This window comes from Hesperophylax consimilis, chromosome 6 (assembly GCF_061612785.1).
Source record: "Hesperophylax consimilis isolate HC1 chromosome 6, BYU_Hcon_1.0, whole genome shotgun sequence".
NCBI classification, from domain to species: Eukaryota; Metazoa; Arthropoda; class Insecta; order Trichoptera; family Limnephilidae; genus Hesperophylax; species Hesperophylax consimilis.
In genome coordinates, this window is record NC_142841.1 from 38,286,077 (window position 1) to 38,313,221 (window position 27,145).

Consider the following 27,145-nt stretch of genomic DNA (forward strand, 5'->3'; position numbering starts at 1 on the left):
GCTTTATAATTCGACAATCAGACTCTAATAAATATACTGGACTTGAAAATGTTGAAAATGAGATTGTAAGTAATGAGATTGGAAGTTACTTACTCGATTGTCCAGGATTCCAGCTTCAACGATCGACCTACCGTCTCCACTAAATATTATTATCACCAGAAATGTCGAGGGTCACCAGTGTGGCAGCGTGAACGTCGGGATCACCAGTATGGCAGTGTAAAGTCGGGATCACCAGTATGGCAGGATAAATGTAATTTACGATGGCTGCCGGTATCGTAAATCTGTGTTCAAGGAATTCTGATGATTGAAAGATAAAGGTCTGCGATCTGTGTTGAATTTATTTGCGAGAATGAATTTACAAGTTAAGTGAACGCAGAGACGGTGGTAGTAGAGAGTGGTGGGTTGGTCGAAAGTTGAAACTAGAATGGCAGAGAGCTGCGTTCCCGTCCGCGCCTGGCTCTCCCGGGGCTTCAGACGGCGGAGTAATTATTTAGTGTTATCATATGTGGGACGAGTTAAAGTAGTCCCCATAGTTATATACGATGTCAGGTAAATTGAAGAGAACCATAGCGCTTGCTAAATGGGTTAAAACCAAAAAGTAATATGTCAGTGGCGACATCAAATCGATTCAGATCTGTATGGAAGGTATTTTGAGTGTTTTTTATCCATTTTAACACACGTTTTAAAGTTTTTTTACTGGAATGACAAAGAACCGCTTAAAACAGTTGATTATCTTAAAACAATTGAATTTCACAAATCAGCGTTCTGAGTCGACCTGTAGTACCTGTCTAGCATAAAAAAATCCATCAAAATCCCTTTAATTTTCTTGTAGTTTAAGACACGTGTAAGGGTCTTTGAGTCTATAAAATATAAAGTATTTTTATCGAGGTCTTAGTAAAAGTGAATTTACATCATACCGTTATAGGTTATGTAAGGTTAGGTAATGTTAGGTTAGGTGAGGTTTCGGTATGATAGGTTAGGTGAGTAAATTAGGTTAGGCGAGGTTAGGAATTGTTGTGAATTGGCAAGGGACGCCCCACGTTATAGCGCCAGTGTTAGGAATTGGCGTGGGGCGCCAATGTTAGGAACTATATATGGCGGCATTGTTAGGCTTGGAGCTTAGAAGTAGTATCATGGGAATCAAATCTTTCTGGTTAGCGTCAGCAAGAATGCCTTTATACGGGGGACTTTCAAAAATCTATACTCCACTTCTCTCGTCAAATGAAACTCCTATGGGAATAATAAATGGGTGTATTTACAGTCAACAGGTACAATGTATAACACAAATGTGGACACAGTATAGATCCTAAATTATTTTCTTGCTGATTAAATTGAATAACCATTCTCGTATTTGCTCTGGCTGGCAGGCGTGTTTAACAAAAATTTAAAGAAAGCACATAATGGGGCAAAGGTTAAGTAATACGCTTACATGAGCCGTCCCCGGAGATGCAGGAGTTGTGAGACCATGGAAGTGTTACTCACAGTCATGGTGGAGTAGTTACCAATGTGGTGCTCGTCCACATGCGCAAAACGTGCGCGTGCCAGGCTTCAATAATGTGGCGGGCACTCCGCGTCCGAGACCAGTTTTGTAGCAAACCACCCATACATATTGTTAAGACCAAAGCTAGATTCTGAGTGATGGCCGCCGGCGGCTATAGAAAGCCGTTGGCGTTTGGCGTTGCTTGCGCAGTGAGAAGTGCGCATGCCGCTTTGTGTTGCCAAGTTTTAGTTTCGCGGGGTTTTTAAAATGCGTTTAAGAGATCTGCTTCTTGACAAAATATTTTTAAGAACATGACCACTAATACTAAATTACCGTTTTTAAGTTTGTTATAGTAAAGCGCACTTGAAGTGAAATGACAATGACAATGCCATGAATTATTATTACTATTATTACGGCAACATATACAGATTTTTATTTTTATGTTATTTAAAAAAACTGTTTGTAATGTTTTTAATATATTAATAAAAAAATATATTATTTTTTTTAGCAATGCAGCTTTGAATTTTAATTAGAGAATTGAAAGTTTAGGTATTAAACAAATTTTCAGTATACTTGTTTACGTTATTAATTAGTGTGAATACTAATTATTCTGTATTTTTAATAAACTAAATGCTATTTCGGTTCTAGCTAGAGCCAAAACAAGCAGATATATTATTTCAGTGGAAGGTAAACTAGTGCACAGCAATAGCAACATCGGTAATTAATTCAACTCATCAATTTAGCAGAATAAACAATATCTCTCTCTAATTCTAGTGTTTAATAAAACGATAACAAATATAATAATAATTATATGCCAGATAAATAATATCAAATAGTCTACGATGGTTGTAGTCGAATTTGTCAAAGTAACCAAAGTGGAAAAGTGAAAAGATGTTAAAGGTATTTCCGAAATCAGAATGGAAGTCACTTTGAAATATAAATGCTAGTTATAAATACACTTAATTAAACATCAGTTATTGTTCGTTATATTTATCACATATGTTGCGTATAAAAGGGGCGTATTTGTAACTAAACTTCCGGTAATTGTTTGGTTTCGGTTGTCTCCTTATTGTGCCTTTTTAGTGTCTGCTCAGAAAATTCTCATTTCTGAGCAAAAACTGCCTCCTGTTTTATGTTATGTTTTAGTTTTAATATTCGTGTTTTGTCCTGTCCTACTGTTATTGTTATTCTAAGTTTTGTCATCACTTTGTATAAACAGTGTATTTAGTGTTATAATATTAGATCTGTATTGGGTAAGGCACACTGTAGGAATAATTTTAAGAACTATTAACACTGAATTACCATTTTTTTAAAGTTTGTTATACGAGTAGTTAAGCGCACTTGAAGTGAAATGACACTAAACTGCGCTATATAAATTCCATGTTATTATTATTATTATTATAATTGTTATTTAAATCTAGTTTTTATAACAGGGAATAAAAATATTATATTCAGAAGCAGCGTGATTCAATTTATATTCCAATGAATTGTTATGATATGATATTTTGGATAAAAAGTAATTATAGGCCCTTTACCAGTGCCTTGATGCAACTAAAATATTGAGTGTTTATATTATAAGTGTAGGTATACTCACAAGTATTTAAACTATTAAAATGACTTTCTAAACACAGGCAAACCGCTAGCCTTACTAGCCTAGTGAGGCAGGTTATGAGAATCCTCAACTTTATCTAATTGTTACGTATTATACTATTCAAATAATGATATTATTATTATAAATGAAATATATATTTATAATTTGCGAAAGCACCCAAGAGTCCCAACTGCTCTCAACCTTTTGGAGTCAGTGAGAGTATGGCATACCCAATTGGGTTGCTGTGAGGCTGAAAGTAGTTTTGATGAGAAGTGGATGGGGAAGAGAACGGTGGGGAAGTACCTAGCTGTTCAGATCTGGTCATCTGGTCAACACATCCAACCATTTCAAGCAACGTTTTCATTCTTAATGGTGGTCTTACACCAGGGCGATACTGAAAGGATCTTACCATACATTATTTTAAATAAGTAAATTATGAAATAACCCAAATAAAACCAATAAAATTTACTTGCGCACGCCGGGATTTGACCATCGACCTCCAGCATAATAGTCAAGAGCCTTAGCCGTTGACCGCGGAGGCTACCATGGTATTATTTTATATTTGTTTTATATATCATTATACGGAACACGGACACACGTGAACATATGAAACGCTAAACGAATAACCTTCTGGAACGCTATTAAGGAAATCTTTTATGTTCTCTTCGGTCAGCTCTCTGACGAGGAGTTTTTAGTATTATCCTCCTTTATGTCTTCGGTTTTGTATATCAATTGCAGCTCTCAGTTGAATGGCATTGGTAGTTCTTTTCAAGCAACCCATTACAAGTGTGTATAATGCTGGTGTCCTACTTCCCAGTTTCATTGAGTTTGTCATCCACTACTATTCCTGTCAGATATTCAGCAGTCTCCCGTGTTAATGTTGTTAGAGATGTTAACTACCTTTGTCTTGGTTCTATTTCACTCATTAGTTTCTAACATAGCGCAAGTAGATACCTAGTGAAGCTTTTTCCACTGTCATTTATGTCGCTCCATAATGTTTCCGGTCTAAGCGCAAGATCGGTAAAAACTTGGCATTTACACAACTCATTTTTGTAATATTACTTAACAAATTGTTGAAAACGTTCTCTTTTACTCCCAGTTAGTTGTAAAAAAATTCTTGAGGCATTTTTCTTCAAAGATTATTATTTTTACATCAATTTATAATCATAGAAGACAATATTAACCACTCTCAAACAAAAAATTTAAAGCAGAAAGAAAGAAAAAAGATTCGATAGCACAGAGAATGGAACCCACGACCTCAGCTTTGCCGGATCATTGCTTTGACCACTGAGCTAATTCGATCCTATAAACTTCCACCATTTAACTGTGATCTTCGACTAAGAACTACTAACTCTTCATTTTCTTAACTCATTATATTTTTAGGCTGCTATCTTTATGTAGATATGTATCGTATAGAAACCAAAATTAAATTTCAATTTAGATTGTGTCTTAGTAAATATATCAATTTTTTTTATTTTAATGCGCGACCATCTATTGACTTTCCAATGAGATAATTTATATTTCAATGATTTCAGTACGTTTTCTGCCTACATTTACCCAATTTCAATTTCAAGTGAAAGTTTCGCAAGATTTTATTTTTCTATAATGCGATATTTCTATGTAACGATAATCTATGCAAAGTGTTGTAAGAAACGTGCGTATGAAAGAAGGAATTATTTTCTACAGCGTGATGTGATTTTTCACAGATAACGGCGCTATACAAATCATCTTAATATTATTATTACAAAAGGGAATAAGAAAAATGTATTTGTTAATACGTTACCAACGTAATTCATAAATCTATATTTTATTTTATTAAAAATATGTTAACTATCGTTTGTTCAAAATCTTTAATCTCTGAAGGTTCTTCACCGATTGCTTTGAAATTTTGACAGACCGTTGCATTTAAATTCGTGTGTTTTTTTAATAAAATATATTACATAGATCTCACCTGTGACAGGTAAAAACATGTTTTTTTAAACAGTGCCATCTGTTGGACAAATATACTTTTTTTGAAAACAGCAACGTCTGTTCTCTATATGCACAGGCAGACTGAACCACAGCAACGCGGGGCAGTTCCAACTAGTGTGTTATAAAAATTGAAGTTAAAGCAAATCAATTTGACAAAAACCAAATTCGTTCCCAACATTATAGAGTTTAGGTAATAGGGGATGAGGAAATGCATTCGTTAAAGAATTTTCCCCGCGAAATGTTATAGTTGACCCAGTTCAACGATTTGGCAACAGCGCAATCTATTAATTATCGAGATAACCCCACTAAATATATGTCACCAGTAAAACAACGCTTTCAAAAATCATAACTGCATTATATTCTAATGCAGAATTTTGTCACTTTACCAAAAAATCATAGGCCTTGTTGCCTAATATCTAACGGCCTCATCGGTTCGCAATTCAATTATTAACAATTTACGGGATAATTGATAGATCTACAAATTGGGTGTTAAGTTGTTACCAAACGGCGCAATATAATGGCTGATGTTCCAATCAATTATATTTCTTTATTTATTGTTATTAAGTTTAATTTGTAGAACTCCGTTTTAATTTATATTTTTTATATATTCAATAATACCTTCAAAGAGGGCGAAACAGCTGTCACGCGTAATAATAATTACACAGCAGAACTTTTTTTTAAATAAACTGTTTTAATAAACCCAATAACAATATTATTGAATATATAAAAAAAAAATATATATATCTGTATCGAACGTCATCAGCATCATCAATATAAAATGTACATCAATTATAAAAAACACAACAAAATGCCATCATATTTACCACTGTCGAAAACTATGTAAAACCTTCCATAAAACTAATGTTGATAAACCTGCCTTACATATAGGTAACTCATGTTTAAAAACCTGCCCTGCCGTTTAACGGTAAATTTTATCGCTCGGACCTAAAAGGCAGTTGTCTCGCTTCAACTCAAGCAACCATCTTACTCTGGCTAGGCAGCCGCTGATTGGCTAAGCACAAAACCTGCTTGAACGGCCCACGTGTATCCAAGAAATTTGTAAAAAAATACAAATTTGCAAGCCCTTCCTGTAATAATAGGAAACAATGTTAACTAAATAATTATATACAAAGATACTTATATGTTAATTAAATAAGCTCGAATAGAAATAAAATATGTTACACGTAAGATAATTATGTAATCAGCGAAACTCTGAAAATGTTACAGAGATTTGACCACTTATCTTGTAGAATATGTCTTATTATAACTAAATAAACAATATCGCGACGATGTGGTTTTGGCAGGGCGACAGAGACAGATAAGGTCTAATATTATAAAATATTCCTATATTTCTGAGATAAACAGATTTTATCCTACAAACGTGGCGAGCTTCATAGCAAGAAAAAAGCAAGCTCGTTACGGGAATTTCATAATACAATCAAGGGTCGGAGGCGCGGTCCTATAGAATCTTATAAAAGCGCCGCAAAAACCGGTCCCTGCCCCATTCCGCCATAAGCCCTGGACCGAGCAACACCTACCGCTGTCCGCTCTGCCTGACCCGCTTCGCTACCTGAGACCAACACGCTGCGTTTGATTTCAACCCGGTTCCCCCCCCCGCTCCACTTCCGCTGTCTACTGCAACTGCCTGCTGCTGAGCTCGCTGCTCACCGACAAGCCAACGACGCCCCGACGTCGCGGCGCCTCTGCCTCGGGCTTCACTGAGCCTTCCCAACAGCCAGCCTCGGAGAGGGGATCTGCCACTGCCTACTGAACCAGCCAGCGCCCCGCAGAGCCGTTACCGACTGAGCCTGGAAGGATACAAGAAGTTGCACCCGCAATAAAAACCAACCGCTTTTATAAAAGCGTTCTTTTCAATATGCAAATTACAAATGTCGAATATATCGTCTTTCTCAAGACGCATTCATTTATGCAAACATACAAGAGTCGATATTCCCTGGATCGAGGGGACTGAACGTTGCCGACTGAGCCAGCCCGCCTGCCAGCCCGCCTGCCAGCCCGTCTGTCAGCCAGTCCCGGAGAGCCTTCCCTCCAGCGTGCGGTCCTGCTCACTGGCCCCGATGTCACAGAGCCGTCACTGAGCCTGGAGGGATACAAGAAGTTGCACCCGCAATAAAAACCAACCGCTTTTATAAAAGCGTTCTTTTCAAAAGCAAATTACAAATTTCGAATATATCGTCTTTCTCAAGACGCATTCATTGAGGCAAACATATTACAATAGTCGATATTCCCTGCATTTTTATGATATTTTAAATAACTCTGTAATGGTTCAAATGAAATACCTCAAGTGCTTTATTTGAATCATTACACAGGACAAAGGTAAATGTGTGCCGGTGCTTATATTTTACAGTTTTTTCTTGTGCAGGCAAACACGTCCCGTACAAAGTGGTCCATTCGAGCCGGAACCACACATCACGCCTTCAGTCCTGCCCCGGTGGAGATGTCATCACCTTGCAGTGGCTGAGAGACCCGGAAGTCATCTAAGATGCCGGTTTCCCGCCCTGAAAGCAGACACACGCCGGCTCCCGACCGCCTTCCCGCCAGCGTGCGGTTCTGCTCGCTGGAACACCAGCCGATGTCAGAGCAGTCCAGGGGCACCCCCCTCCCACCGACCCCTGAGCCCTCACGGCTCGGGCTCCCTCATGCCCTGAGCCCTCTTGGCTCGGGCTCCACCCACAGGCCAACGACGCCCTGACGTCGCGGCGCCTCTACCCCCGGGCTTCCCTGAGCTTGCCGGTGACTGACGCCCCAACGTCGCGGCGCCTCTTCACCGGGCTTGCCGGAGACCAAGGCCCCGTTGTCGCAGCGCCTCTTCCCCGGGCCCACGTGCTTTCCTGTGCTCGCTGCTCCCGATGTCGCAGCACCTCGGCCCCGGGCCCCACATGGCTCGGGTTCATTTGAGCTTGCTGTCGCTTACCGAGGTATATAGAGCAGAGGCCTGCGCAACCAGTGACATCCCGGCGGCGGTAATTACACACAGTCACCGCTCCAGTGAGCAAACAACGCCCACACGGCTTGCCACTGCCTGTCAAACTCTACATTGGACAGCCAGTCAGTATACAAACTCAGCCAATGTATAACGCGCACGAGGCCTGCGCAACCAGTGACGCCGCCGGTGACAACCAGTACATCGCCGGTGACAACCAGTGACATTGCCGGTGACATCCCGGAAGCAGTGTCTTACATACTCAGAGCGGCACGATGAGCCACTGCCTGTCAAACTCTACATCGGACAGCCAACCAGTATACATAAACAGCCGAGATATAATGCGCACGAGTCCTGTGTAGCCGGTGACAACCATCCATCGCCGGTGACAACCAGTACATCACCAGTGACATTGCCGGTGACATCCCGGATGCAGTGTCTTACATACTCAGAGCGGCACGATGAGCCACTGCCTGTCAAACTCTACATCGGACAGCCAACCAGTATACATAAACAGCCGAGATATAATGCGCACGAGTCCTGTGTAGCCGGTGACAACCATCCATCGCCGGTGACAACCAGTACATCACCAGTGACATTGCCGGTGACATCCCGGATGCGGTGCCTTACATACTAAAATTCTACAGTAGACAGCCCGACAGCCAACCAGTATACCTAAATAGCCGAGCTACAATGCGAACGAGTCCTGTGCGCCGGTGACAAACAGTACATCGCCGGTGACAACCAGTACATCACCAGTGCCAACCAGTGACATTGCTGGTGACATCCCGGATGCGGTGTCGTACCTACTCAAATTCTACAGTGGACAGCCCGACAGCCAACCAGTATATCTAACCAGCCGCGGTACAATGCGCATGGGTCCTGCGCAACCGGTGACACCGCCGGTGATAATCAGTAACATTGCCGGTGACATTGCCCGGGTGAGCAACCAAACAACGCTCACACTGCACGCACTAGCCCGCAGAGCCGTGAGAGGTGTCAGCCTGCCCGCCAGACAGCCAGAATATCTACTCAGCCGAGGTATAACATGCACCCCGAGCGCGCTGGCGGCCAGAAACCTATGCAACCAGTGACACCGCCTACAGACGGAGTACCCTACTACCTTATACGATGTGCCAGCCGTACAGTGACCCGCACCCCCAGGACTCCGATAAGATGACGACAATACAATTCGAGTACACTGGGGATCATTACGTGCGCTTTGCCGGGGGATGAATGCTAACTGGCACGCAAAACAGATTGCAGACCTATAAAAATAAACATCTCGCCGCCAAGCTGCCGAGTTCGCAGTACCGCAGCCCGCCTTGTTGGACAGGCCCCCTACTACACTGGGCCACCATCACCTCCAGAGCCCCCTGATGCGCGTATGATGGCTACGTCTACCCACGAGCTTGAAGCGACCGGCCCGACCTCGAATGCCGGCCCCCCGGATACGTAACATCTCGAGAGCCGACACCATCCGGAGCGCAGCCCGATTCGACTGCGGCCAGCCAGTCACCTACGTGTTTGCTGCGACCGTCCCGGCCTCGAATGCCGGTCCCGGATATGCAGCAAACCGCAACCATATAATGGTCACTCACAAGTTGGCGACGACCGTCCCGGCCTCGAATCGTTGCGGATATGCTGCAAACTGTGACTAAATGTTGGCCATCCTGTCAATCACTGACAGCTGTCGAGTTTTTTCTGTGTCTTACTAGAAACTTATAAATAGAACAAAAAAAAACAGTGTTTTTAAACAAGTTTCAGTATACTGCAACATAATTTAGTGCACTACGTTTATTTATTAATAATCATTTCGAAATCATCGTAAATATTCACCATTATTATAAAATTTATAAATCAATTTGTTTAATAATCAATTGTGCACAGTGTTCCCTACGTCTCGCTCTAACAAGTAACAGGATAAGGTATTCTCTCCCTCGCACTTACTGGATAACACTTGTGGACGCTCCCGCTACCTACTTGAGTTAATTACCTGTACATTGCGAGCAGGGTTGTCACTCATATTATTTTCTTATAAAAAAAAAAATTTAAATTTAACTTTCGAAATGAATAATAATGAAGCAATTGCTTTCCTAAACAAAGCTAAGGAGGAGATTAATAGCATCCACAATGCCATTACCGATCCTGTCTTAAAAATAACAAAAGACCAAATGGCAAAAATACTCAGTAAACTTTCTAATCTATCTGGAACTATGCAAGACCTAGGAGTAACTGTTGGAGTTCTTGAAGGAAAAGTTATGACATTCGAAAAAATCATTGAAAAGAAAGTATTACCACAGGAAACAACGCCAATTTGTGAGGTGCTCGCTGAGATAGAGGAACGCAAGACCCGCTCGAAGAACATAATTTTACTCAACGTCCCCGAGTGTAATTCGAACTCAACTACAGTGAGCGTCTTGGAGGATGGAAAAAAGGTATTAGCAGCTATTAGTGAAATTAATAGCGAGTTCAATCTAGAAGATGTGAAAATTTACAGGCTCGGAAGTAAAATTCCAAACAAAACCAGGCCAATTAAATTAGAATTTGATGAAGTCAAACAGGCGAAACTAATACTCTTTAACAAAACTACTCTGTCCAATGGAATTATAATCAAACCTGACAGGACACTACAACAAAGAAATCACTTAACTGACCTCTGGAAGGAATTAGAAGAGAGGAAAGAAAAGGGCGAAGTCGATTTACGAATCAAACATTTCAACGGAATTCCCAAAATCATCAAAACCCAAGCAAAAAACTAAAAAACAAACAGAACAGATTTTCTAGACTTACAGGATATTATCAAAATGTACGGGGAATGCGTACAAAATTGCACCAACTTAAAACTAACTCCCCAATCTTCTCACACGATATTCTGTTTTTAACTGAAACATGGTTAAATGCTGATATCAGCTCGTCAGAATTAGGCCTACATCAATATACCACATATCGTTCTGATCGAAATTCTATTACGAGCAAAAAGTCTAACGGAGGAGGTGTGATGCTGTGCGTATCCAAGAATATATCATCTACTAAATTACCGGTAAAACACAAAAGTGTTGAACAAATTTTTGTATTGCTCAATATACCTAATGGAAAAATTATTATTGGCTGTGTCTATATCCCACCTGCATCGGATTTGCAAACGTATAAAAATCACAATGAGGACATAGAAGTACTCAAATTCAAATATCCTAAAGCAAAATTCATTATTGCTGGTGATTATAACCTTCCTAACTGGACCAGCCAAGATGACAACGGACCTGCTACAAACCAAGCCGATTTACAGTGTGCTAAATGTAGTGAAATTCGTGATATGTCTTTATTTTTGGGACTAACTCAATCAAACAAGATTTTCAACTTTAACAATCGAATGTTGGATTTAGTGTTTTCAAGTGATTCGAAAATAGTGGTTGAGCTATCCGACGAATTATTATTACCATTAGATCAACACCACCCACCGTTGGACATTATCATAACAAATAGGCCTTTAACATCTTCAAAAAAAACAAGTGTCCCATCGTATAACTTTTCCAAAGCTGAATACCATCATATTACGGAGTACCTTGCCCAAACAGATTGGTCCTTTTTAGATGAGGAAAATAATATAAATGATCAATTAGAATACTTTTACTCGACTTTAAATACCTCTATAGAACAATTTGTTCCCAAGGTTAGCTTTACATCATCTAATTATCCGAAATGGTTTACAAGGGAACTAACTAATTTAATTAATAAAAAAAAATGTATCCACAGAAAATATAAACATACCAGAAATTCTAACGATTATATAGCATTTACTAAACTACGAAAACAATGTAAAGAATTATCAATAAAGTGCTATAGTGACTATGTTAACGTAATTGAAAATGAGGTACATCATCACAATGTGAAAAAATTCTGGAATTTTACTAAATCTCAACGAAAAGACAACTGTGGATATCCTAATAGCATGTTCTTTAACCTCTAAGAGAGTATGGCCTCACCGTTGGCGTCCGAAATAAAATCTGCTCAAAGGAGTATGGACGCCCATGGTGTGTCGGTGCTTGTAGAAATCATTCTATCGAATTTATTCATAAAAAGGACATGCTAGTGACATCTCTTGACGAATTCCATAAATATGCCGAAGAAATATGTAGATTCCGTCTATTTTTAACGGATCTACAGCGTTTTGAAAATACACGTGGTAATGGCGCGTCAGTTGCGTTGATTGTAAACATTTTATTGACAGTTCGCGAGCGTAAACGACATTTTTACCGATTTTGTTAGAGGTATTTGCATTGTTTTCGTGACACAAACACTTGAATGTTTCTGTGTTGTTATTACGTGTTAAATATGCGTATTATATCGCGAAATTAACAAATAATTTTGTGCGTTTGTGACATTACTGTGAATTGTGGATTTTTTAGTTGGTTTTGTGTATTGTGGGTCCTATTTTCGTGTATTGACGACAAGTTTCTTTTCCGTGAGATATTCTCTAACATTCTGTTTTAGTTTTGGATAATTTTGAGTGTTTTTATATATTATACTTTTCACATTGAAAGGTTGTGTGTTTTGTGGGTCCTATTTTCGTGCATTGACGACACATTTTTTTTCGTGTGATATTCTATAACAGACTTTTTTAGTGTTGGATAATTTTGTGTGTTTATATACTTTTCAAACTTTTCACATTGAATATGTCAACACCTTTGGATGAAGACGAAATTACGGCCGTATTAGCCGAAAGTGATGATGAAGACTTTTTCAATGATATCCAAGATTTACCAGTTCATTCTGATAGCTCTTCCGATGACTCAAATATTTCTGATGATGAAGAAGATGAACCACCATCTTCGAAAAAGCAAAAATTGGATAGTCGAAAATGGGTTCAATCTGATTTTGTACCAACCTTGCATGATTTTGACAGCAGGCATTCAGGTATAAGAGGCGATATAAATTTGGATGAGAACGCAAGCGAACTCGACTTCTTTGAATTGTTCTTTACTAATACCATAGTTCAGTCAATTGTAACGGAAACAAATAAATACGCTTCAACACTGGCTCTCAACGTAAGTCTAAAATCAAAAATGAATAAATGGGTTGACACTACTGTGTCCGAAATAAAGATATTCTTGGCGACACTTTTGCTTATGGGTCTTGTTGGTAAAAACTCATTAAAGAAATATTGGTCAAATAACCCAATAATAGAAACGCCATTCTTCAGAGTGTTATTTTCACAGGATAGATTTCTACTTTTACTGCGGGCTCTGCATTTTGCCGATAACAATGTTCGGACAAATGATAGATTATATAAAATAAGGAATCTTTTGGATCCTTTGAAGAAAATCTACAAACAGACCTTTTACCCATTTCAGAACATATGTATAGATGAAAGCCTCTTATTGTGGAAGGGAAGACTTTCCTTCAAAATATATATACCTACCGTCCAAACGACACCGTTTTGGAATAAAATTATTTGTCTGTTGTGATGTAGAAACAGGTTACGTCTTAGATATCATAGTTTACACTGGATCAGATTCAGACATCATCATGGATCCAAATATTGGAGTGTCTGGGTCAGTTGTAACAACTATGATGAAGGACTATCTTGGAAAAGGCCACAGACTCTTTGTAGACAATTGGTATACAAGCCCAAAATTGTTTGATGTTTTATTTGAAAACAAAACAAACGCTTGTGGAACTGCAAGAGCAAACCGAAAGGAAATGCCTAAGTTCGGAAATGCTAAAATGCAAAGAGGAGATGTAAAAGCATTTCATTCAAATGATCTCTTGGCAGTAAAGTGGCGTGATAAACGAGAAATTATTATGTTGACAAACATACATGAAAATAAAATGACGATCACCGATAAAATTGACTATTCTACCAGGGAAAACAAAATAAAACCAGAAGCTGTGGTAGATTATTCGAAAAACATGGGGGCTGTAGATAAGGTTGATCGAATTCTTGGTTTTGTTGACAGTTCTCGCAAGTCTTTCAAGTGGTATAAGAAAATTTTCTTTCGCCTTTTAGACATAAATGCCCTAAACGCCTTCTTTCTACATCGTCAGAGAACAAACAAAAAACTAAGTTTTAGTGAATTTCGTGAGAATCTTGTAGGTCAGTTGGTAGAAAAATATCACACCGAAAGGCCACCAGCATCTGGAGGAAGACGAGTAACAGATTGTCCTACTCGTCTAACTGAACGACATTTTATCAACCCGCTTCCACAAACAGAGACTCAGGGAAGGAAAACACGAAGGAAGTGCCATGTTTGTAGTCACACAGCCGTTCAGCCAAGGAAAAGAACAGAAACAAGATACATGTGTATTCAATGTAATGTGGCTTTGTGCTTATTTCCCTGTTTTGAGATATATCACACAAAAAAACAGTATTAGATTGTAGTTCTTCAGTGTAAAATGAAAATGTGAAAAATAGTTTTAGATGACATTTTTTAGTTTCTTTTGTGTAAAAAAGTAAGGTGTAAAAAGTTTATCCCATAAAAATTTAAAAAAAATTGAAAAAAAAAATTGTGTAAATAAAACTTTTTTTTTAGTGTAAATAAAACAAGTTCTATAGTGAAAACAACATTCGGATGAGGAAATATGGAAGTACAAAATAAAACTGAAATAAAAATTGGTAAGTAAATTTATGTTCTAGGTTGTACATTTTACGTGAACCGATGGTTGACAAAACATGAATCACATATTTTTTGTTATCGGATTAATTCGGTTATTTTGATATTTCTATATGTATTTCTTTAGCAAAGTTTGATTTTTATAACACATGCTATGAATATAATTTATAAAAAAATCAAATTTTGAAGGTAAAAAAAACTCACTCTACTGAACACTTTTTGCTCTCAGAAACTCACTCCCTTAGAGGTTAAAGAAAAATGTGCCGACAGTATTGAGGGTATAGTTAATCTTTTTGCTGACTCATTTAAAAGTGTCTACGACAAAGATATTCCCATCAAAGCAGTCTCCAGTACGTCAGTGGAAGAGTCATTAAACCTAAGTCAATGTTTCATAAAATTAGATTCCATAGAAAGAAGCATAAAAGCACTAGATAGTAATAAATCTGCTGGACCGGATGGTATTCCTCCCATATTTTTAATAACTTGCATTGATAGTTTGATATATCCCTTACATAAACTTTTTAACAAATCCTTAGCGTCTGGCTGTTTTCCGGCTCTGTGGAAAAAGAGTTATTTAACGCCCATTCATAAAAAAGGCGATAAAAGCGATATATCTAACTACAGACCTATTTGTATTATGTCTGCTTTACCCAAACTTTTCGAGTCATACCATTGTAAAACCTATCAACAATATTATTGTTCCTAACCAACATGGCTTTATCAGAGGTCGATCTACCTTAAGTAATTTAACTATCTACAATAATTACATATCTGAATCGCTCAGTCTGAAACAACAAGTGGATTCTATATACACCGATTTCAGTAAAGCATTTGATAAGGTTCGACATCATATTCTTATATCCAAACTCCGACTGTTAGGCATCAAAGGTAGTTTATTGACATGGATTATTAGTTACCTCAGTAATAGAGTTCTTTGTGTCAGGATTAATTTTATAGAATCCTATGTATTCGAGGCCACAAGTGGTGTCCCGCAAGGGTCCCACCTTGGCCCAATATTATTCTTAATATTCATTAATGACATTGTAAACATATTTAAAGATGTACAAGTCCTACTTTTTGCAGATGATCTAAAATTGTTTAAAAGAATACGAAATATATATGATTGCCTAATTTTACAAGCTAATTTAGATAAATTTTTTAAATGGTGCGAACAAAATATGTTATTTTTGAACATTGAGAAATGTCAAGTAATACGATTTTCCAGAACTCATTCTCATATCTTACATGAATATAATTTAAATAATGTTAAATTAACACCAGTATCACAAATTCGTGACTTGGGAGTTATATTCGAATCAAACTTAACATTCACAGCGCATATAGATGATATAACTAATAAGGCTTTAAAGATTCTTGGCTTCCTTTGTAGAACCCTAACTGATTTTAAGTCATTGGATTGCATGAAAACACTCTACATTTCACTAGTTAGAAGCCAAGTGGAATATAATTCACCTATTTGGTCTCCTTTCTATAAAGTACACTCTAACAAATTAGAACGGGTTCAACACAAATTTCTTAGGTACTTAAATTTCAAGCTTAAAATTCCAATAGAAAACATTAATTATGTAAATTTGATGAATGGACTTAATTTAATTACGCTGTCTGACAGAAGAACCATTTCAGACCTAATTTTATTATACAGAGTCATGAACAACCTTATTGACAGCCCTGCCATCGTTGCTGCTATTAAACTCTATGTACCGACAAGAAATACTAGACAAAATACAACATTCTTTTGCGACACATATAAAACCAACTATCAGTCAAACTCACTTACCAATAGGATGCATGATTTGGGCAACAAGTTTGGTGGTATTATAGATATATTCCATGATTCCCTTTATAATCTTAAATTCAAATTAAACCAACACTTTGTGGAATCATACAAATTATTGTAATAGATTTAACGATTAGATATGTTATTGTAATGTTTTATATTATATTTTGTTCTTTGTTATTGTTAAATATTATGTTGTTTAAAATGTTTCTTTACGCCATATTCTTCAAAAACTACTTGTATATTTTTTTAAAATTCTTCACTTTTATAACTCTTAGTATAAATTCTAACTCGATAACTTATGTAAAACTTATTTATAATCTATGTAAAAGCCCCTATGGGCGTATAACAACAACAATAAACAATCACGTGTTTGCTGCGACCGTCCCGGCCTCGAATGCCGGTCCCGGATATGCAGTGAACCGTGACTACATGATGGCTAGCCTGTCACCCACAAGTTTGTAGTGACCGTACCGGCTTCGAATGCCGGCTCTGGATATGCCGCAAAGTAATCCCCGTGACTACATGATGTCCGGCTTGTCATCAAAATTGCAGCAGCAAGCTAGCCGGATTCAACTCTGGCCCCTTCACAGTTCCAGCGCGCACCTAAGCGCACATCCGGCCTGAAATGCCCCCCTCCCCCGGATACGCAACAACTCAAAAATGCACGACCGATACCCCGACACAAAAGGATACCAGTTCACCGCCATTCAAAACCTGCGAGCGCGCCCAAATCCCACGCGCGTCACCCTGCAGCCGCTCCCCGGAACCGAGAACTTACAAGCAAGCCCCAAGAGTAATCACCACGGCCAGATGGGAGGAGTGACCACGCACTCAATCACTGGATTCGGATGCAGCAACCACCACCGAAGACTGACACGTTCGAAAAAATAGCTCGGTGCAGCCACTACTGCACGGGAAGGAGTGTATCGAACGTCATCAGCATCATCAATATAAAATGTACATCAATTATAAAAAACACAACAAAATGCCATCATATTTACCACTGTCGAAAACTATGTAAAACCTTCCATAAAACTAATGTTGATAAACCTGCCTTACATATAGGTAACTCATGTTTAAAAACCTGCCCTGCCGTTTAACGGTAAATTTTATCGCTCGGACCTAAAAGGCAGTTGTCTCGCTTCAACTCAAGCAACCATCTTACTCTGGCTAGGCAGCCGCTGATTGGCTAAGCACAAAACCTGCTTGAACGGCCCACGTGTATCCAAGAAATTTGTAAAAAAATACAAATTTGCAAGCCCTTCCTGTAATAATAGGAAACAATGTTAACTAAATAATTATATACAAAGATACTTATATGTTAATTAAATAAGCTCGAATAGAAATAAAATATGTTACACGTAAGATAATTATGTAATCAGCGAAACTCTGAAAATGTTACAGAGATTTGACCACTTATCTTGTAGAATATGTCTTATTATAACTAAATAAACAATATCGCGACGATGTGGTTTTGGCAGGGCGACAGAGGCAGATAAGGTCTAATATTATAAAATATTCCTATATTTCTGAGATAAACAGATTTTATCCTACAAACGTGGCGAGCTTCATAGCAAGAAAAAAGCAAGCTCGTTACGGGAATTTCATAATACAATCAAGGGTCGGAGGCGCGGTCCTATAGAATCTTATAAAAGCGCCGCAAAAACCGGTCCCTGCCCCATTCCGCCATAAGCCCTGGACCGAGCAACACCTACCGCTGTCCGCTCTGCCTGACCCGCTTCGCTACCTGAGACCAACATGCTGCGTTTGATTTCAACCCGGTTCCCCCCCCCGCTCCACTTCCGCTGTCTACTGCAACTGCCTGCTGCTGAGCTCGCTGCTCACCGATAAGCCAACGACGCCCCGACGTCGCGGCGCCTCTGCCTCGGGCTTCACTGAGCCTTCCCAACAGCCAGCCTCGGAGAGGGGATCTGCCACTGCCTACTGAACCAGCCAGCGCCCCGCAGAGCCGTTACCGACTGAGCCTGGAAGGATACAAGAAGTTGCACCCGCAATAAAAACCAACCGCTTTTATAAAAGCGTTCTTTTCAATATGCAAATTACAAATGTCGAATATATCGTCTTTCTCAAGACGCATTCATTTATGCAAACATACAAGAGTCGATATTCCCTGGATCGAGGGGACTGAACGTTGCCGACTGAGCCAGCCCGCCTGCCAGCCCGCCTGCCAGCCCGCCTGCCAGCCCGTCTGCCAGCCAGTCCCGGAGAGCCTTCCCTCCAGCGTGCGGTCCTGCTCACTGGCCCCGATGTCACAGAGCCGTCACTGAGCCTGGAGGGATACAAGAAGTTGCACCCGCAATAAAAACCAACCGCTTTTATAAAAGCGTTCTTTTCAAAAGCAAATTACAAATTTCGAATATATCGTCTTTCTCAAGACGCATTCATTGAGGCAAACATATTACAATAGTCGATATTCCCTGCATTTTTATGATATTTTAAATAACTCTGTAATGGTTCAAATGAAATACCTCAAGTGCTTTATTTGAATCATTACACAGGACAAAGGTAAATGTGTGCCGGTGCTTATATTTTACAGTTTTTTCTTGTGCAGGCAAACACGTCCCGTACAATATCTTTCCGCAGTCAGTGAATTCCACACAATTCGTGACCTGGGAGTGAGATGGGAGAACGTTAACTCATGCATTTATCGCATTAACTAAAATATTCCTCTCCTACGGTCTCGTAGAAAATTTAACAATGTTCTTAATTGTTTTTCTTCTCTTTCTACTGTCCTATCTTACCGAAGAATGACTATCCTCAGGAAAACATTTACCATTCATCACTGCTACCCGGAAGAAACACCATGTACGACTTAATTGCGATTAAAGAGGAAGCATTAAAATAAACTGAACTCTAGAAATAAGATCCCTGTGATTTATTTTATGGATGAAATTGAGAAAATGACGTTTTGATAGTTATCAAATATGTAAATATATTTTTATATTTTATTTTAAATTATAGAAAAAAACAGTACATGATTTACAGTGATGGAACAATATACAGGAATTAGATACTTCATGTTGGGTTCCTCTAATATATTTCCTTGTAATGTCTGCTAAGTGGTATGTTAATTTATTTATTATAATTATCTTACTAACCATCTCGCCATTTCCAAGAAGGGTTAGGCAGACAGGACAGACTGCCAAACAACTCGGAATTGGCACACACTCCTTGCCTCATTCATATTCGTACATCGTCTCATACATACTCTTATATTATTCTGACTCTTGACATGGCCCGACTCAAGTAGCTGATTCACTTAACCGTGCCGTGTCTTAGACAGGCGTCCCCGTCTTTTTCTTCTATTCACATTTGCGTCATATATTCTCCTTACACTCCTTTCTTTGTCCATTCGCTCTACACGCCTTACCTGAGGGTTCCTTTTTTAATCTTACTCATCACGCTCAAATCAGCCTTGCATTCTATGCGACCTCCACTTGTTTTATCACACATGTGTCTCGTGATCCTGTGATTCTACAGCTTTTTGAATATTTTCATCCTTCCTCTATCAATTCTATGCTTTACTGCCATACATCAGGGTAGGTACCAGCACTCCATTGTGGACTGCTAGCTTCGCTTCTGTTGACAGTTTTTTGTGAGCGCCAACCGCGTTCAGTCTTTCTTTAATGGAGTAACATACATTGACCCTACTTTTAATATCTCTATCAGCCTTCCCATCTCTCTTAAACATGCTTTCCAAATACACAAACTCATCCACCTGCTGCAAGTATTTATCACTCACAACTATATTTTTCTTTCAAACACCATGATCGTGTTATAATTATCAAATGTGTAATATCAACTTTATAACCAGATAATAAGGAAGGTAGGCCACCCTGGAGTTGGTATATTGTTCCTGCAAAGGAAAGGCATCCAAAACTGTGTGAAGTATTCTGCTTAATGCAAAATTCGTGAAGGAGGGGCTGCTTAGAATAGCCGTAAGGATATCCCAGCTGCATTAGAATTTGAGGACGAGATTCATGTGCTACCTGAGGAAATTGATGGAGAATTGAGATGATGTAAATTTACCTTTTAATGACGAGAATTATTTAAGTGCATATGTGTTTTGCTTTGTAATTGACCTTATTTTTATACAATTTCAAAATAAAAACTTGTTTTTTTGCTTCAACGACTGGATTTATCGCCTGAATTTTATTTGATTCTGCATGCAAAACACAAACAAATTGTTAAGCTGCACTTCAAGGAACTAAACTTTTCATAAATTCGCCTCTCCTTCTTCCCTTTCATCTCCCCCAAAAACCACTCTCCACTCCCGCCCCCCGTTCATTAGGGACTCTTCGGATTCTTAAGCTGCATCATAAATAGGAGTTACAATCAAAGTTTTTGTTAACGTACCAATTTTTAAGAACTTAATTTTCAGTCATTTTTTCCAGTAATTATTTCTGGAGAAGCGCGCATTTTGGTAAAAACATGAATAATCGTGTAAGGAATGCAAGGCTTATGCAAACGTAATGAGTAAGATTAAGAAAGGAACGCTCAGACGGTTTGGGCATATAGAGCGAATGAACGAAGAAAGGAGTGTATGAAAACAATATGATGCAAACGTGAATGGTTGAAAAAGGCGGGGACACCCAATGAAGACATAAAATGATTAAGTGAATCAGATACTAGTCAGGCCATGTCAAGAGTTAGAATAATAGAAGAGTACGTATGAGACGATGTTAGTTTTTTTCATATTAATTTAGTTCAACTAACATAATAACAAAAAAATATTTATCAATGTAGATATCAGACATTCTATGAAAAGCCCTAGAAGACAAAATTGTATAATCACAAAGATAATTTAAATTATATATTTCCCAGAGCCTAATTAGAGAAAATATTATAGGCATACCTTGCGGCTATATCTTGTAAGCGCATAATATATTTCAAGGAAAATACAGAAATTCACGAGATACCAATGTTAACCTCTCCGTACCCAAGATGGCAACTAAAAATAGATTTTTAAACTTCCGTTAGCTGTCATTAAGACGAAAATCGGAATATTTAGTATTCATATAAATGTCTCCCTTCTTCTGGAGATACATGGGGCAAACTACTGAAAAAATGTTGGCCCATATTGAATAAATAAGTCTATTTTTGTATATTTACGCGCGAACGCTCGCCATAATAAACCTCCATAGTTTTTTAAAGCGATGGTTGTGTCTATAACAATTTGGCTGTGTGAAATATACATGAGATGAAACTAGATGGCATTGTTACATCGATTCGGGATTCTATCTGACATTGCTTTTTTTAATTTTTTTTTATTTATAACTATTATAAAAACATTTCAGATACAAAATCTGACAGTCAATATATGCACAGTAAATTGTATTTCTTAATCCTCCTCACTAGGGTGACCTGTGCTGAGGCGGACTAAAGTTAGTTCTCCTCACTAGGGGACCTATGCTGAGGCGGACTAAAGTTAGTTCTCCCCACTAGGGTGACCGATTCTGAGGCGGACTAAAGTTAGTTCTCCTCACTAGGGGACCTTTGCTAGGGCGGACTAAAGTTAGTTCTCCCCACTAGGGTGACTGATTCTGAGGCGGACTAAAGTTAGTTCTCCTCACTAGGGGACCTATGCTGCGGCGGACTAAAGTTAGTTCTCCCCACTAGGGTGACCGATTCTGAGGCGGACCAAAGTTAGTTCTCCTCACTAGGGTGACCTGTGCTGAGGCGGAATAAAGTTATTCATTTCTATTTTATTTGTTTTTTGTGCCGTTTTTAAGATTTTTTCAGAGTTTTATCATTCATCTTTTCCAGCCAGATTTTTATTCTTGTTTTAAATTAATCATTCAAATTTTTTATTCCTTATATCGGGGGAAGGATATTGTGAAGTTTTTTCGCAAAATAAATGTAATTTCGTTGTCAAAATGTGGTTTTAAGACTTTGAATATTTTTTTATGTAATTGTGATTTGATCTAGTGTGATGAGCACGCGGTAATGTAGAGGATTCAGTATTTTTGAATAGTATATTTTTAGCATATATTTGCTATACATTTGTATAAACAGGTTCTTCTGTGTAATTATTACTACACGTGACGGCAGTTTTGCCTTCTAAAAACAATATCGTACTAAATAATAATAATTACACACCAGAACTAGTTTATAAATAAGGTTGTTTTTTTTTTCAATTAAATAATGATATTATGCATATTGATATTTTTGAATAAATTAAAGAAAAAGTGGGTGTGTCAAGCCTACGCAAGACAGAAGTGAAACTTCTAGTATTCCTCTCTCTCTATTTTCATTTCATCAAAAATTAAATGAATTAATTAAATGAACTACAACTATAAATGTAAATGTAAACGCAACACAAAACGCGAACACAACTTATCACAGCGGGAGCACGCTGCTAACTGATTCACTGGCCGTGGTGGGCGTGGCCGCGCAAGTGCGCTACCGGCCGACCTGCTAAACCGAACTCGTATCTCGCTCGTAACTCAAAGCAAAACGTTCGTGAGCGGCTCCCCCACCTCAACAAGCGCATATGGTGAGAGAGGGACAGTGAACGGTGAGCGGTGGTGGGGGTACCCGCATTTTCGTGTCGATCCTGACTCGGTTTTACTCCGTCCCCGAATTACGCGCCTAAAGAAGTTTCACTTCAAAACTTAAAATTAAAATGAAGTTTCGACAAATTAAACTTAGCAGAAGCATTCAAAATACTTAGCAGACTATACCTACTCTGTAGGGACAAGGTTCGATAATGGGTTCGCATAAACAACACTCATTGGCTAGTTTGTGTCAGTGACAACTCGTGACTTAATATTTTGGTAATATTAGCGCTCTAGAACACCCAAAGGTCACGAGCCGTCACTGACATAAACTAACCAATGAGTGTTGTTTATGCGAATTGACACCATAAGTTCCAACACAAAGTAAAGTGTTTTTTACATTCATTACACTACAAAGGTCATCACACGAGTTTACAAAACGAATGTTTATCATCCGCATCCACACCGCTCTCCCAACACTAACAACCCTTAGTAATTTGCAGTTTTGAGTACGGCCGGCGATAAACCACAAAACAATCATATAGTCGCATGCAGATTCCTTTGTGCGAGAAGCTCCACGTTCAGGTTCTGTTCAATCCGACCAACTGGGCGCGGCAGTAATAATAGAGTACGATGTTAACACACATACCTGTTTCCACTTGAACCACTGGATTGGGTATAGGGCGTCAACAAATGTGCATTACCAACATACCTAGATTCTTTTTTAAAGAAAGCTTTAGGGCCGGTTTTTTGACTGGCCATAATGTTTGACACCATCACAAATCAACTATCAGCGCCATTCTGATTTTTTTGACATTTCAACGGTCCTTGTTCCAAATTTTTGTTCTGTCAGCATTTAGTTAGGTTAGGCTATCTTAAGTTAGGTTAAGTTAGATTAGGTTAGGTTAGATATAATTTCCTTAATTCCAACAGTAATACTGGTCACTCATAGTCTTGATTTCACATAAAATTGAGTCCGGTCTTCAGAATAAAGCTTACCTCGCTATCTTTATTATGACAGCATGTAACTTTTTTTGTGAAATCATTGCTATGATAGATTAGGTTTTTCCTCCTCATCTAACTTAAAAATATATACATAAGAATAAAGGTGACAATATGTTAAACGACAAACAAACTAACGTGCAATTCGACAAACCACTGTCGGGCCGAAAATTCACGGTAAACGGTAGTGTCTAAAAATCTGATTAATGCTGATCCTCGATTTATGACGATGTCAAATCTAATGTAGCGATCGGTTCAACAACTTAACTTAAAGTTTATGATTAATCTAACAATATTTGAATTCTTTTTACTACCGTTATATTTTATAAGTGGAAAATATTTTCTGTGCGCTAATGTTGGACTTAGCTAGCGGAGTATTCAACCCACGACCCCCTGGGTAAAAAAATAACAAAAACAAAGAGTTGAAGGGGAATTTCGGAGTATTCTGTTCTGACTTTCCGGAACATTCTGGCGAATGAAAATTCAAAGGAGGGTAATTAGAAGGACTTTTGACAGTTCTTTTACGTATTTATCTTAATTGAATTATGTGACAAACAAGAGGGCCAGTTATATCTCCTTAAAGTTAAGACACCTGCGGTCTGGAAGACTTCTAAAATAGAAGTAGGGGTCGATAATAAAAAAATTGATCAATTGGAAATTTTTGGCAATCTTTTTAGTAGAATACAGCTCTTCATCACACTACTTCAATCGATATTTTAGTTTTGGCATCCACAAATGAGAATGTATAAGCATACCGCTAATAGAGCCGTTGTAACCTTTCTCTCTTTCTGATAACCGAGACGCCTCAGCAGCGGGACCGTAGTGAGACTCTAGTCTTGTGGTGCAGGAAAAGGACGATAAAGGATTGAGTACTCCCTTTAGTGATTCCTGCCTGGGGTTATTTGTAGTAAAATTGTAGATGACGTTTTGGTCTCCCTAGATTTTTTTCGAAATTAGAAATTAAAAAAGATTGAAATTGGACAGGTAGTGTAGAGGTAGGATGTATGGCTCTGTGCCCAGTGACATAATGTGACAGATTTTTTGTCTTTGATTTTTGTTTGTAAAAAAAAAACACAACAAAAAATTTCACCGGAGACCAAAATTTCATTTTAGTATAAATAATATCATCAATCACTGGTTAAAGTAAGTCAGGTACGTCTCTTAACCATCCGATAGGCATGTGGCCTGGCTAGGCTATTTTAATTTTGTTCCGTTGTTTTTTTTTTAACTGTTTTTTTTTTAGTTCACTTTTTGCAAGGGTTATCAATATACTCTATAAATTGGCGAGCCGTGTCGAATAGTTCTATTGCCGATGAGTTGCATTTAGTTTGTTGAATTAAAGAATAGGACGAAAAATTCAAAGATTTTCAATGGCCTGGATACGCCATTGCATATGACATCAAGGTCTGGTGGGTCTGCGATTCAGATACGTACTAACTGATCAGAGGATAAATTTATGCAGGAATACTTCCAGTCGCTGATCGTGAAGTGAATCAAGATGCACGAGTGGTGTTGGATTTAGTTGACAAGTATCACTCTACTGCGATGACTTTTACGTCACTTGACTTGGCCAGAATGCTGATGGAACAAGGATTTGTATCGTAGGCACCGTCTGCGCAAACAGGGTGTCTACATAGATCATACTGACACGTTCATAAACACCATTTGCACGCCCTACTATATCAAAAACTAGTTTGATAGCCTATACCTCTTTTATGGCCTAGTTAGGCCACATTGCCAATAAAAGGGGTAAAAGTACATTTTCCATCGTAAGGTTAGCACCCTGTATTTCTGAATCCATTTTCAAGTAACGTGTTGATTCTCTGTGGTACTGGCGAATGATAGACAGCTTACTCCACTCCGAATTTCTAATGAAAGTACCGTTTTCAGTAGTTTATTTCCAGTTACCCAGTGGCTAGGATAGATGTGTGCGGTTAGCAACACAATCCCTGAAAGCTCGGAATGTTTCCGTTTTTACACAGGAATCGACCGCTGTCGACGGCAAACTTGCGCCATGGTAATGAAGCTACGCCGGACAAAAGACGAGGCACAATGCTTCTGTACCTACGACACTTATATTCTACACTAAACCACGAGAACCATTTATTATTGTTATTATTACTGCCTTAGCTTATAGCCTAGATGAAAATAAGAATGTCGCAGTTGAGAAACTTGAAAAAATATTTACATTTAAAGAAAACATATTTTCTTATGATTTAACAAGTGAAAATCAAACAAGAAATGACGATAATTTCGACTGAGCGTAGCAAAGTCCTGTTTTAAGTCGACTGTTAGCAATTCGTGTTTTTGTAAATTTGATTCGTTCCGTTTCAATTTCAAGATGGCGGTCGTGTTAAGTATCCTCTTTTTTCCACCTTAGTTTGCATGAGCGCAGAACCTTCTATGAGCCGTCAAATCGTTTACCCATTTATTAGTTTTAACTTGTTGTTCACATTTTTATAACTTACTTGTTGAAAATTAAGATTTTTCCTTAGATTTCGTTACAAATGCGCAATTTTCATATAACATGTATTTACATTGAGCCGCAAAATTAACATTTGGCTAAGAAAAAATAAATAAAAGTTTTATTTTATACAAAATTAAACTCCGAAATACTCGGCCTTTCCTGTTAATATCATTTCAATGGTTGCAAGAAAAATGCGTTGATCAATATTGTCCTATCATCTACTAAAACAAAATTAAAAAAGTGTTTACGTTATATTATATGCATGGTTTATATTTAAGTACCTACTTATAAACTTATGATTTCATAGAAAATTTTGATTTAAATTTATTAAAGAAGGAAATATTAGAAACACGGACGCGAGGTCTTATATTCACAGAACTACTGCTGGGTCCCCTCATAAAATACCAGTCAGATGGTAGGATATTTTATCATTAAATTCAAGAACATTTTTACAGTATTACAAAACAGTGTGATATAGCTAGTCATGAAAAAGCCATGACTAGCTATATTATTATTTATAAACACAGGAACGCAAGAGAAATGAAATATTCTTCCGTAATACATAAACAACCCACTATCAGACATACTTAATAACCAATTGGATGCTTGATCTAGGCAAAAAGCTTTGCCTAGATCAAGATCAAAAAAATATTTTGCGTAAATTCATCTACACCAGCACTTAATGAATATTACAAAATTGTAGCGTTGGTATGTAGTTTTATTGATTTGTCGTTTATGTTGAATTGTTCTATATTAT